Here is a 12,503-nt window from a genome sequence, read left to right on the forward strand (position 1 = left end):
TATATTGTCCGTACCCGGGGTACATTTAAGTAATACTCGAGCCGACAATGACCAATCGAGCTTCAGTGAGCCATCACTTTGTTTTTCGTGGACAGATATGTCATGCACTATGTTCATAGACTTGATTCGATCAACGTTGAACACAATGATATGTTATTTTGATTGTTGAAATATAAAATTATTTGGAGCCCATCGTCTCTTTGTGATTGTGCTTAAACAGTTTTGATTTTTTATCGATATCGTAACGAATGTATACATGGGTTTTGACGAAAACTTTTATTCACACATATGTTATTAGTTCAAGCATACACAAACAGCATTGGCAATATAAGAAGACATTTTACACGTACTGAAAGCAGTTTTCATTAGTACTGCGTCTGTTCAAACTTTTGGATGGACTCTTTCGTTTACTATCATAAATCCTGTGCTACGATGGGGAAATTTGTCATGTTGTTTCCACTCTCCTTCCGCTGTCCACGTCACTGGTAATTTGGCGTTAATAAAATAGAACGCACTGAAACTAAAAACTCTACCAGGATAGAACGTTTTTATCTTACTTGCATAATAGAACTTCAATATGAAGATACACGGATTAAAATTGTTAACACCCCCTCGGAAATTTAAATGCTAAGCATTGGGTTTTGTAACTGGTTGTAGGGCTTGCCAGCCGAACCTCAAACAATGTGGAGAATTAAACCTTCGCAAAACAATCCCTAAGGAGCATTTTTCTGAAATGAACAAGGGATATAGCAAGAAACGGACACACCACCGGTGATTTGTTGATAAGGCAGATACGTTACTATCGATCGATGTGACTTCAACACTTTCTGAACCTGACATACGTTTGTATAGAAATGTCAAATTAAAAACTCAATTGTCAACGTTTATATGCTTGTATTTATGCAAGGAGGTTAGTTTAGAAATTTCATTTATTTCTGCTTGATGCAAAATATATTTGGTCACCCTTGATAAGAAAAGTATCGCATGTGAGTTTAAACAGACAAAAAGCGATTACCTCTTTCGATTTGAAAACCATGACAAGATTGCGTAACAAAGACATGGCAAGGAAAAGCTATTAAAGTAACTTTTTTCTCAATATAAAGATTTAGTAATATAATAAATGTGGACATCCTATGTAAGAAACATATACTAATCACACAAACCCACTGCTTGAACTAGATCTTCATAGGATGTTCAAATTAGAATGCATAGCTATGAATAAGATATTCAGATGATAATTCATAGCAATGTTTTAGATTTTCATCATAATTTCAAATAAAAAATTAATAGATGTGTACTATGTGCTCATTTAATCACCCGCAGCTTTTATGTCACCGAGTCAAATCATTAAACAAATGTTACCACTTTAGGTCCACATTTATGACTTAGTCGTGATGAAACATGGTCAGGGTGTTTATCCTTACAACATACAGGCCATGTTTGGGTCAAGTGTGGTTTAAAACTGGCTAAACCACGTCCTCAACAATTGATGTGCGTGAACGCAAATCATCTGTTAAGGGCCATCATGACCCTGTTATCTATATTAAGTATATTAAGTGACATCGACCATTGAACAAATAGCCCCAAATACAATTTTAGGCCAGGCCTTGATATAATGGAAAATGTCATCAAGATAGGTCAATCTAAACTTGGGTGCTCGAACGTGATGAGTCTCGATATGCAGTCCAGGTCCAACGGCAAAATGCTCGAGAGAATTGTTCAACAAAACACTTGGGATATTATTAAAAGAGACAATATTTTTATCAATAGAGCAATTGCACTGAAATGAAGTTTGCAGATCAAATAGTTTACTTTGTTTGATACAGGTTCAAAGAGTTTCCAAACATTTGTTTTATGTTTTTATTCAAAACATTAAAACAGAGCAATGTTGGAACTTGAGTACCAGCTATGCCCACATAAAGTTGTATATCATAAGCACTAGGGTTATGGTACATGTTATAATATGCAATATTCAAGAAAGCACATTGCAGGAATTGGAGTATTCTTGTTATGTTTATGTTGTTTAATTTTGTGCCATGTGTAACACACATATAAATACTTGTACAAAAGCAGTACTGTACAATCACTAGTTTTGCGCGCAATTGACATGAAATTTAATTTTAAAACGGTTATGTAGCCTACGACGTTATGCATGTTATGAATGAATCATACACTGTTTTCAAAAGTTGCCATTTAAGTAAAACTTCCGCGCGTCCGATGAGAGGAATAATTTTTAATGTTTTTTAATAAATACAAAAATGTCAGTGTTACCAGCTGTGTTACACAATATGTGGTATACTCGACTTATTCAGACGTGGAGACATGGACCAACGCCAATTGACATATTTATCTGGTAACGACCGATACAATTACTGTTCGATTAAAGCAAACTTTTCAAAAAAATTCGATGGCAAAATTAGATGCCGAGCGAATAATTCCGCTATTGAAACTGCTCAAAATGTGTACATCATGAATTTAAATTACTCCAGAGTAAAGAATTATTTTGCTCATGAAAATTTAGATTTTTTTATTGCAGTACGTACCTGCTCATTCGTAACATGAACAAGACTCTTTCACGGCCATGTTGAACAAATTACATGCTATATTGAGCGACAAAAACTCGCTGTGTAACGTATTAAAGGTTCATACATCCATCGGGTACTTAGTAACCACAAATAAACATGTCAGACTATACTGATAGTATTGAAAATAGTAAGAGTTACAAACGCTTCATCAGACAAAAGATTTAAAGATTTTAACATAACAAACGTACACTTAATTTAAGGAATTTTTTTTCGTATCAAAACTCTTCGAAATATGCGCTCATACTACATTACGCACACGCTTGTTTCAGATATGTAAGCGAGTCGTTATCAAGTTTTAAAAAAGTCACCAACAATCACTAATCTTATAGGTTGAGTTATCATATTTGTAACATTCCCATGTGTCTAAGCTATCTTGTAAATCACGGGAAAGGAACGGCGTTTTATGTATATCGTCACTATAGTCAGCTATGACCGTGTTTGATCCGCGTCATATTTAATCGCGGGATAATTTTATTTGCTGAATACGATCGAAACGATTATCTGTATCAGCGTTAGATTTCTAAATAGACAACTAGTAAATCAGATATATCTTTGAATAAGTCTAATACGATACCGTGTCTATTGAAGGTCATTTATAACATGTATTGCTGTTAAACGCAATATAATGCATAGTATTTGTGCATGTACAGACTTGACAAAGTTATTGATCATAGACGTTACATACAAAAGCGATCATAAATAAACAAGAAGGCTAAGTTGATAACATGTCATAAACTCGTATTTGTTGAATACTTGATCGCTGAATGTTATCGTTTAGCTCAATATTTTAATTTTTTACTATGAACAGTTGAACAAGTTTTGCAGCTAATGGTTAGAGTTAGGGTTAAGGGTTAGTTGCAACAAAATTGCATTGAGTTATGACAATTATTACATGACATATTTATGCAAAGTGTAAAAAGTGAAAAATGTCACTTAATAGATTGTCCGAACGTGTAATATATACAAAACAATGTAGTACAAAGTAAATAAAAACTGTCCATGATGCTGCACACTGTTCCATTCTGTCTGACGCTTTCAGTTGCACGAGATCATTCATCCACTCAATCGCTTTCCTGTACTTTTTAACCTGCAATTAAATTGTTTCATGGGCCAAAGTCACAAAAGTTTTCCCGGAATTTGAGCAACAACGCACCCGTACAATACGCACACAGCTCCATGTTAAAGTAGTCACTTGCCGACTAAATTCATGGCGGGCATGTCCTATTGTATTTTAATTTTATTTTCTTAAAATAATGTTTAATGCACAATTTCCTAGAGAATTCATTGATTATCGAATAATACAGACTAGAAGAGTAAACATACAACTGCCACGTTGATATAGTAACGTGACTTCTTTAATTTCTCACGTGTACGTAACCATTCATCAAATCAAACGTTTCATTCATGTTTAATGTGCATTGACCATGTTACAGTGGCTTTAAGTCTCAAAGAAGTTTTTTACAGATGAACTAATACGTGTTTAGTGAATGCACACAAAACCTTTACGCTGATAGTATCATGTGCCGTCTAATTACATCATGTATCATGTGCGCGCGGCCATTCGTCCTATTTATACATTTTATTATCTATAAGCATTTTGATTAACGTATAACTTGAATGCCATCGTTTCTGAGGCAACACGTCCAAACAATACAATAGTCATGAACATTAGACTTATACGGGCTTGTTTCGTAAATAAACATCTACGAAGCATATCTAGTCACGTGCCTCCTTAATTCCTGCACGTTACCAATCGGCAAATTAAGCCTTTGCGAGTTACTTTTAAAGGTAAAGAGCTTATGTTGCAGTGGCCAAACGATCCACACACGTTTTCTTCAATATACTAAACAGATGAATATACAAACAGCTTACATGCTGATATAATAACGTGGCGCCTGAATTCGTAACATGCGATTGACTTTTCAACAAATGTATCTTTGAACAAACAGTTCTTGAATTTCAGTGGCCCCATTTGCCTTTGGATGAATAGTAAGGTGCACATTGTCGTGTTTCGTGGCTGTTTTTATTAGCTGTTATGATGTCTGTAGAGACAACTGGTCTCGTCAATCACAAATGTGAAAGGCGCGATATAAACTCAAGAAGTGAAACGTGTTGTTTCCTTAGTGTTCATTCGAAGACTTATGCTTGCTACATGCAGTGGTCAGCTGTCTAGTACAATTTATAAATAGACGGACTAACCTATTAATAGACTGATGTAGGACCATTATTTGTAGTCCGTAATGGCGAGGTTTTTATTGTTTGGGCGTGCTGGTCTTTATTAGTGACGGAATTTCGGCATAGACGATATAGTTGAAACACATGTCGACGTATGTCAAAGGAAAACCCACAGATGTTAAAGAAGGTAAAAGTATTTTGAACTAAGGACCATGCCAATGAGTCTATCGCTTTTTCATATTCTGTTAGGGTTAGAGTAAACCTGGGATATTTTGTCATATTGTCAAAAATTTACCTTGAATTTTTCAATTTGTATTTAATGAAATCTGAACATTATTGATTAATTCGGTTTATTACTCTTACTTTCCGAAGCATTTCTTGGATACGTGATTTGAGACTGTCATATTACTGATACAGATTTTAGGTAAAGATAAAATGTTCATGTTTTCTAGTACTGGAGACGTTATAGTAAATGGTAAATGCTCTGTTATTAATAACATTTTAATTATAAAATCAAATAATGTAGGTGGTCTTTTCTTTGAAAATAATTAGCTTCCCGAAGATAATATCAGTTTTGCTAGATGTCTCATTGAACGTAATTGAGTAACAGTAACATTTGTTTTACTACTTTATTTATCATCGGATAATATGTTTATCTATAAACATTGAAAATAGTTTTCTCATACTTGTTGTCTAGTTATTAAACTATTTAACAAAGTTAACTAAACACCAGTATAGGTACTGTATAGGTACTGTATATAATAATTTTATTCAAAGCTGTTATTTGCAATAAAATAAAGACATCGAATTTAAAGATTTGTTTATTATACCAAGTATATTTTGGTGTAATTTTAAGTATAAAACTGCATAAAGTTACTCATAATCGAAATTAAAATATGAACGCAGTAACTTATGTATTGTGAATGGAAGTGGGACCGAGGTATGTACGAAAAAAGCAAATCAAAATACTTAATGTATATAATTTGGTACAATATCAATTGCATAGTTTCGCACTTTTAACTGTTTTGTTTTATCTTTTCGCTCTGTTTATCTTCTGATTAGATGCTTACGACTATACTACGAGTAAGATATATTGTTTCCACGAGTTATTCGACGCTATTTCGAGTGATTTTGTACGATGCCAAAATATTTGGTAACTGGAAATTTTACGTAAATATTTGCTTATTCGGATCTTTGTCTCATTGAACAATGTTTGAGTCATATCAAGGAGACCAGTAAACCTCATGCCACTTTTCCTGCGTTAGCTTGGTTACCAGGTATTAGTACACATACAAACATACACATACACAATTTGTATATTAAAATTGCTCAGTGCAATATCTTTAAAATATCACTTTATGATAAGAAGGACCGGACTGTCAAGTTCGTAGTGCGATATAAGATTTGCTCATTGTATGCACATAACTGAATTCTGTCCTACTTGAATAAGAGGCAGGGAGAAAATTGCCGTATAAATTATTTCATGTCCAATTCTTACACAAGTCTTATTGCAGTTCGGGATTCAAATTGACTGATATAATTCTCTAGCAACAGAGTAAACACCATACATTTAACGGAAAAATAATAGTGGATCTTAATCAAATAAATATTTTAATCAATTCACTTCTAATAATGAAAATAATTATTCCTATTCCCTCACTGATAAGCCAACTAATGAGAATGAAGGCATTAAGCTTTCTCGATCGCTCAATATTTCATAACAAAACAATTTACTTTGAATCCAACGAAAATATTGACTTGTAAATAAAGTGTTTTAAAAAATCAAAATCTATAACATACAAATTGAAGCATACATAGTTAATATACACATATAAACTGAACGTTTTGATGAACTATTAAAGGGGCCTTTTCACAGATTTTGGCATGTTTAGAACTTTGTCATTAAATGCTTTATATTGATAAATGTAAACATTGGATCTAAAAAGCTCCAGTAAAACATCAAGAATAAAATTTGAAAAAGGAAAAAAGTAGCCCGCAGCAGGGCTCGAACCAGTGACCCCAGGAGTCCTGGAGTAAAAGCCAATAAGACCTCTCGGCCATCCTGCCAAATATGTATGAGATACGTATTTTATACTTTACATAAACAATCTTCGTATTTTCACAAAATTAAACGACAACAACAAAACTCTCCAAATTATTCAATCGTTTCACGTTGCAACGCTTTATAATTTTCAGGTTTTTAAATCGTCAAAAGATGCATATAATGGCTATATCAGACCATGGTAACTGTTCAGCATTACTGTTTCCTCACAAATATCTTAACTAAAACGAAACTTTGCGAATGTGAAACAACATTTTTTAATTTTGTCAATTTACCAAAACGTAAAAAGATCCCTTTAAATTAGTCAATACAAGTCGAGAAATTATGAAGTTGTTGTTGAGAACAGAAAAATACTGTGGTTATTTGTTTGTTGGAATGTTATTAAGACGATAGATATAAAACATATACAAAAAAACATATAGAAAAAGAGAATTTTACAGTTTCCAAGATATAGTAATTCTTTATGAAATAGATAAAGCAGACTTTATAAAATACCATCAAATTGTCAAAAGCATACCCGTCGATTGGAAAAATAAACTAAAAGTAAACGATATCATTTATACCACCCCGGAATACATGCTTAACAAAATAACAGAACATACAAAAGCTTGCAAACTAGTTTATAAATCTCTTTTACTAAAACACAAACCTGAAAAGTTCAAACAATTTGACAAACGGAAAGACACGCTAAATAATCCAGACATTAATCAAAGAACTATCTTCAGTCAATCAGTTAAATTAACTATTGACACCAAACTTAGAAATTTCCAATATAAATATCTCATGCACATTTACCAAACAACACTTACCTACATAAATGCCATCTCGTTCCGTCAACCTTAATATGCGATTTTTGTTATATGTACTCCGAAACGAATATTGATTCATGTATTCTGGGATTGTCACTTCATTCAAAATTTTTGGATGGATATCAAAAATTTTATTGACAACAAATCAAAAAGGTTAGAAAACATTGAACTAAATTTTGCAAAAATATTATTCTGTAATTTCACCATAGCTGACTCCAAAAATGCGCACGTTATAAACTCCCTAATATTATTGGCTAAATACTTTATCTTTAAATGCAAACAGGAAAAAGCAACACCGCAAATAGATGCTTTTGTATCTTTTTTTAATAATCGAATTAAACTCGAGGAATTAATAGCGACAACACAAAATAAATTACATATATTTTATACTCACTGGACATTTGTAACATAGGTACATCTACCCAAAAGCAACATACACTTTTATTTTTTTTATTTTTATTTTTTGTTTTTCTATCCATATATTTATGTAACTTTGTGATTCTATTCCATGTTGGTTAACCTTAAAACATATTTATTCACACCAACCATAGTCTTCACTGATGCTTTGTATCATAATTATATCGAGAAAAATGTGAAACAAATATATTAAAAACTATGTATTTCATACATTATATGTTCTGCAATTATGTAATAAATATATTACGATGGAAATAAAAAATGGAATAACAAAAAAAAACATATACAAATCACCGAAGAACTAAATGTAGTACTTTTCACGTATTAAAAGTGTTAATGAATATTTGACGCAGCATGTCATAATCTGAATATAAAATAACCGACTAAAACAAATAAACATTAATACCACAGGTGGTTACCGTGTTGTAAGTTGATAAACTCGTATTTGTTTATTGTACTAATGCAGATTATGTTCGGTAGCTGGCGTATTTCGATAGTTTTAGTCTTGTTAAATCGGCACTGAAAGTAGCCGTTTTTCGTCATTTTTGTATTGACTTAAACGTTGAAAAAGCACCTACAGAAAAGATCAGTTTAAGTAAGAGTCAAAGGAACACATAAAGCGTAAGTAATATAATACAATTCTACAAATGACAAATGATTACAACAAACGCATCGCATCATTGTATATCAACATATACATATAATATAAAACAAAGCGACTTTCTGGAAAGGAACTTAAAACTGGACAACAACCTTTCGGTATGTGATTTAATAATTTTTATATTTAACCGATTATGTCAATGTCGATTGCCATAGTTTTACAAAGGCAATGGTATAATTATTTAGAATATTATATGTATGTTTTCTTATTGGAAGGTGTATCTTTGAATTGAAAGGTATAATATAATGGTAAACACAAAACATTGCAAAAGTCATTCAATTTTTAACGTATTGTATTTTAAACTTTTGGTAAGCAAGTGATTTCCGGACCTGAAACAACTGATCACTTATTAAAAGCAAAACAAATAAAAAAAACGAGAGTGAGATACCAAATTAATTGTTTATTCACCCACCTGTATCGGTTATGTCAGCCTTTGAAGGTTTCTTGAACAACTTCCCGAACATTTTCATTAAATATAATCTAAATGTTCTATTAAATACAAGCTCACATACAACAATGTCTAACCAATGTTTGACCGAATACTTTTTTTTAAGTTTACGATCCGTTTATATGGATTTACATCCAACTCGCAAGTACAGACTCACGCGCATCGTATTCAATTTGAAATAGAAAATCTCTCAAATCCTAACATGCACTAACCGTTATGATTATAACTTAAATAAGATTACTTTCTGCTCCCCTTAATTGATAGATAAAAAATTGTTAATGCAAAGATACTGTTGATAAAGAAGTGATAATTTGAAAATGGATTGAGGTAAATATGCATATACAAATACTATGTTATGGAATGCCTGTGTCGGAAACGTGTTGAGTACGTTTACTTAATAATCTATAATCTTAAAATAATTTAAAATTCGAGATTTATGCAATACAATTGTAGATTATCAACCGAATAACTTCACGAGTACAGATAGACATATAGGACATGTTTATGTCATTTTGAACAAGATCTACCACTCAGAACATATAATTAGTATTACGCCAAACAATGTCATGACAACATACTTCCATACAGAAAAACATTGAACATGTACTTAACATGAAGAGTTACTTAACACCTCAATGCAGGCCATTATTTTCGACGAATGGGTTTTCGGGTCCTATAAAAGCGTCGTTGACGAATTTCAAATGTCAAGACATGAACAAATACCGTATTTTCAACGGGATATGCAACATATGTTTATTTGAAGTTATTTGAATGATCAATTGGAAAACTGTCATGCTATTTTTATGTCCCCCACCGCTATAGTGGGGGACATATTATTTTTGCCCTGTCCGTTGGTTTGTTTGTTTGTTTGCCACAACTTTAACATTTTGCAATAACTTTTGCAATATTGAAGATAGCAACTTTATACTTTGCATGCATGTGTGTCTCATGGGGCTGCACATTTTGAGTGGTGAAAGGTCAATGTCATCCTTCAAGGTTAAAGGTAAAGAAAATCAAAGTGGCGCAGAAGGGAACATAGTGTTTCTTACAAACACATTTCTTGTTTGTTTTCTTTTTGCCTGAAGCATATGGTGTTGATAAAACTTATCGTTTCATTTACACAAACAAATATCTTACTTTAAATGCATCAACGGCAGACTTGTAGATAAGTTAAACACAGGAAGACTAAAAAACCATACGTAAATGCAACCAGGCCACTTGAGCATTGTGATTTATTCAAAAATCGAAATGCTACCTCGTTTTTATAGGTAATTCATTAGGGTATGTTTATGTTTTATCACAGTCTCTTTATAAACATAAGTATATTATATTGATGTATGCCTATTAATTGATTCACGTTATCTACTCCAGCAGGCGTGTAGTTATGTTGAAGGCTTATATGCAGAATAAAAACAACTGTTTTTCAATACAGTAAACTTTTCAAAAGACAGCAAGTAGCACCGTTTATTATGTGTCAGCTTGGTGTGGTGCTAAATATAAAAATAAGATATTACATATTATGACATTATACCACTTTTAAAAGCATGTATAGTATTTGCTACGATTCATAATAGCAACATTATAATACTTAAAACACCACATGTGTCAAAGACACTGATTCTCCCCCCAAAAAACATGTTGGCACTGACGAATACACTATTCAGATTTAGTTGACGTGTTATTTTTCTGCGTTTACAACTTATTTAAGAGTGTTTTTTTATTCTGCATTTGAACGAATCACTAAGTGACATGATTTTACTAAAAAAGATGACTGTCGAAGTTCCTTTTTGAAGTCATCTACACATTAGGATCATTCAGGTGGGAAGAATTTAGCTAAATCAACCAATTAGTTTCAAACAAGTTGAGTACAATATGTTCGGGAACAATATTTTACAGTGGAAGGATACTATTCAAAGAGCCATGATTCTGCCAGAACTACAAATAATAACAATTATCAAGCCATTAACATCATTTATTTGTGACTGTCTGAGAGAAAGAAGATATGTGTCAAAAACGAAAATAAATAATGCCAACAACGGGATTGCAAAACTCGCGAATAAGATACTTTTCAAATGTGAGTACACATAGAAATGCCTTTAAATTGAAAATTGGCGTTGAATCAAACTCCCGAATTATAAACAGCAGGATGCAAATAATTAATAACGTGTCTTATTTGGCCCCTGCTTCTCGCCCAATATTCACGAAATTTATCGAAAACTAGATTATTTCGACACCTTGACCCATAATTTATTTAAGACTTTTTCAATCATTTTTAATCATACGCACCGTGAATTATGTACGACTACTTATTTAAATCAGTGAAATAAACACAATATACTATGGTTATTTGTGTATACGGAATATACATGGGGATGGAAACATGTTCAAACATTAATAGGGATAGTAAATACACATACTTTTTTACCACATTTGTTTCCAGTGCTTTTGCACTATCTGCTTAATAATATATTTTACGCATTATTCATTGTGGATAATGTCTTTTCATGCCAGGGCTTTAATTTACGCATTTTATCAACTTGAAAATACAATACCTCTCTCACCGAATTTAACTTAGTGGTACGTTCTAACATAATTGGTTACATGAAATTTGTTGAATAACTAAAGTCATGATTAATCACAGAACGCTACAATACACACTCAAAATAAGTTCGTTTCCAACTAAACACAACCGGGCGGATTTTTTGTAGGAAATTACCTTTCTGAAGATTTTGTACTTGCCGACAAAGATATAAATTTAGATTACAAGTACAGCAAGGAAACAAACGCATCGCTTGATGCAAATATATCGGACACACCGACTTTTTTTAAAACCTGATTGACAAATAGACTCATCACAAAAATATTTTATTTTAGGTTGAAAATGAGCCAAAATGATGGATAAATTTCTTTTCGGTATATGATTGGAAAATTGTTTTTTTTTGCTGTTTAGACAAATTCGTACGCGTATTGAATAATTACTCTTTAAACTGACATTAATTGGAGACTTTTAAATACATAGCAAAACCGTGAATACCATACACAAATTTTGAGCTGGTATTGGCGTTAAACATGAGACATCTCGATAGAGACGGGTCCCCCAACCACAGTGCAATTTTCATAAACATTGTGAACGCATTGTATTTAAAATGTTTTGTTGCTAAGCAAAAATTAATTGATTTACAAATTTATTTCTACCAAAAAGCACTAAGATTGTAAATTTCAATATGAAACCTTTAATGCATCATAAATAAGCCGATAAATAAACGCAAAAAAGGGGACATATGCGAATAAAAATCACAGGATCGTTTTTGAATATGCTTAATTCCAACATAACTAACTACACATT

Source organism: Dreissena polymorpha, unplaced genomic scaffold, assembly GCF_020536995.1.
Source record: "Dreissena polymorpha isolate Duluth1 unplaced genomic scaffold, UMN_Dpol_1.0 chrUn033, whole genome shotgun sequence".
NCBI classification, from domain to species: domain Eukaryota; kingdom Metazoa; phylum Mollusca; class Bivalvia; order Myida; family Dreissenidae; genus Dreissena; species Dreissena polymorpha.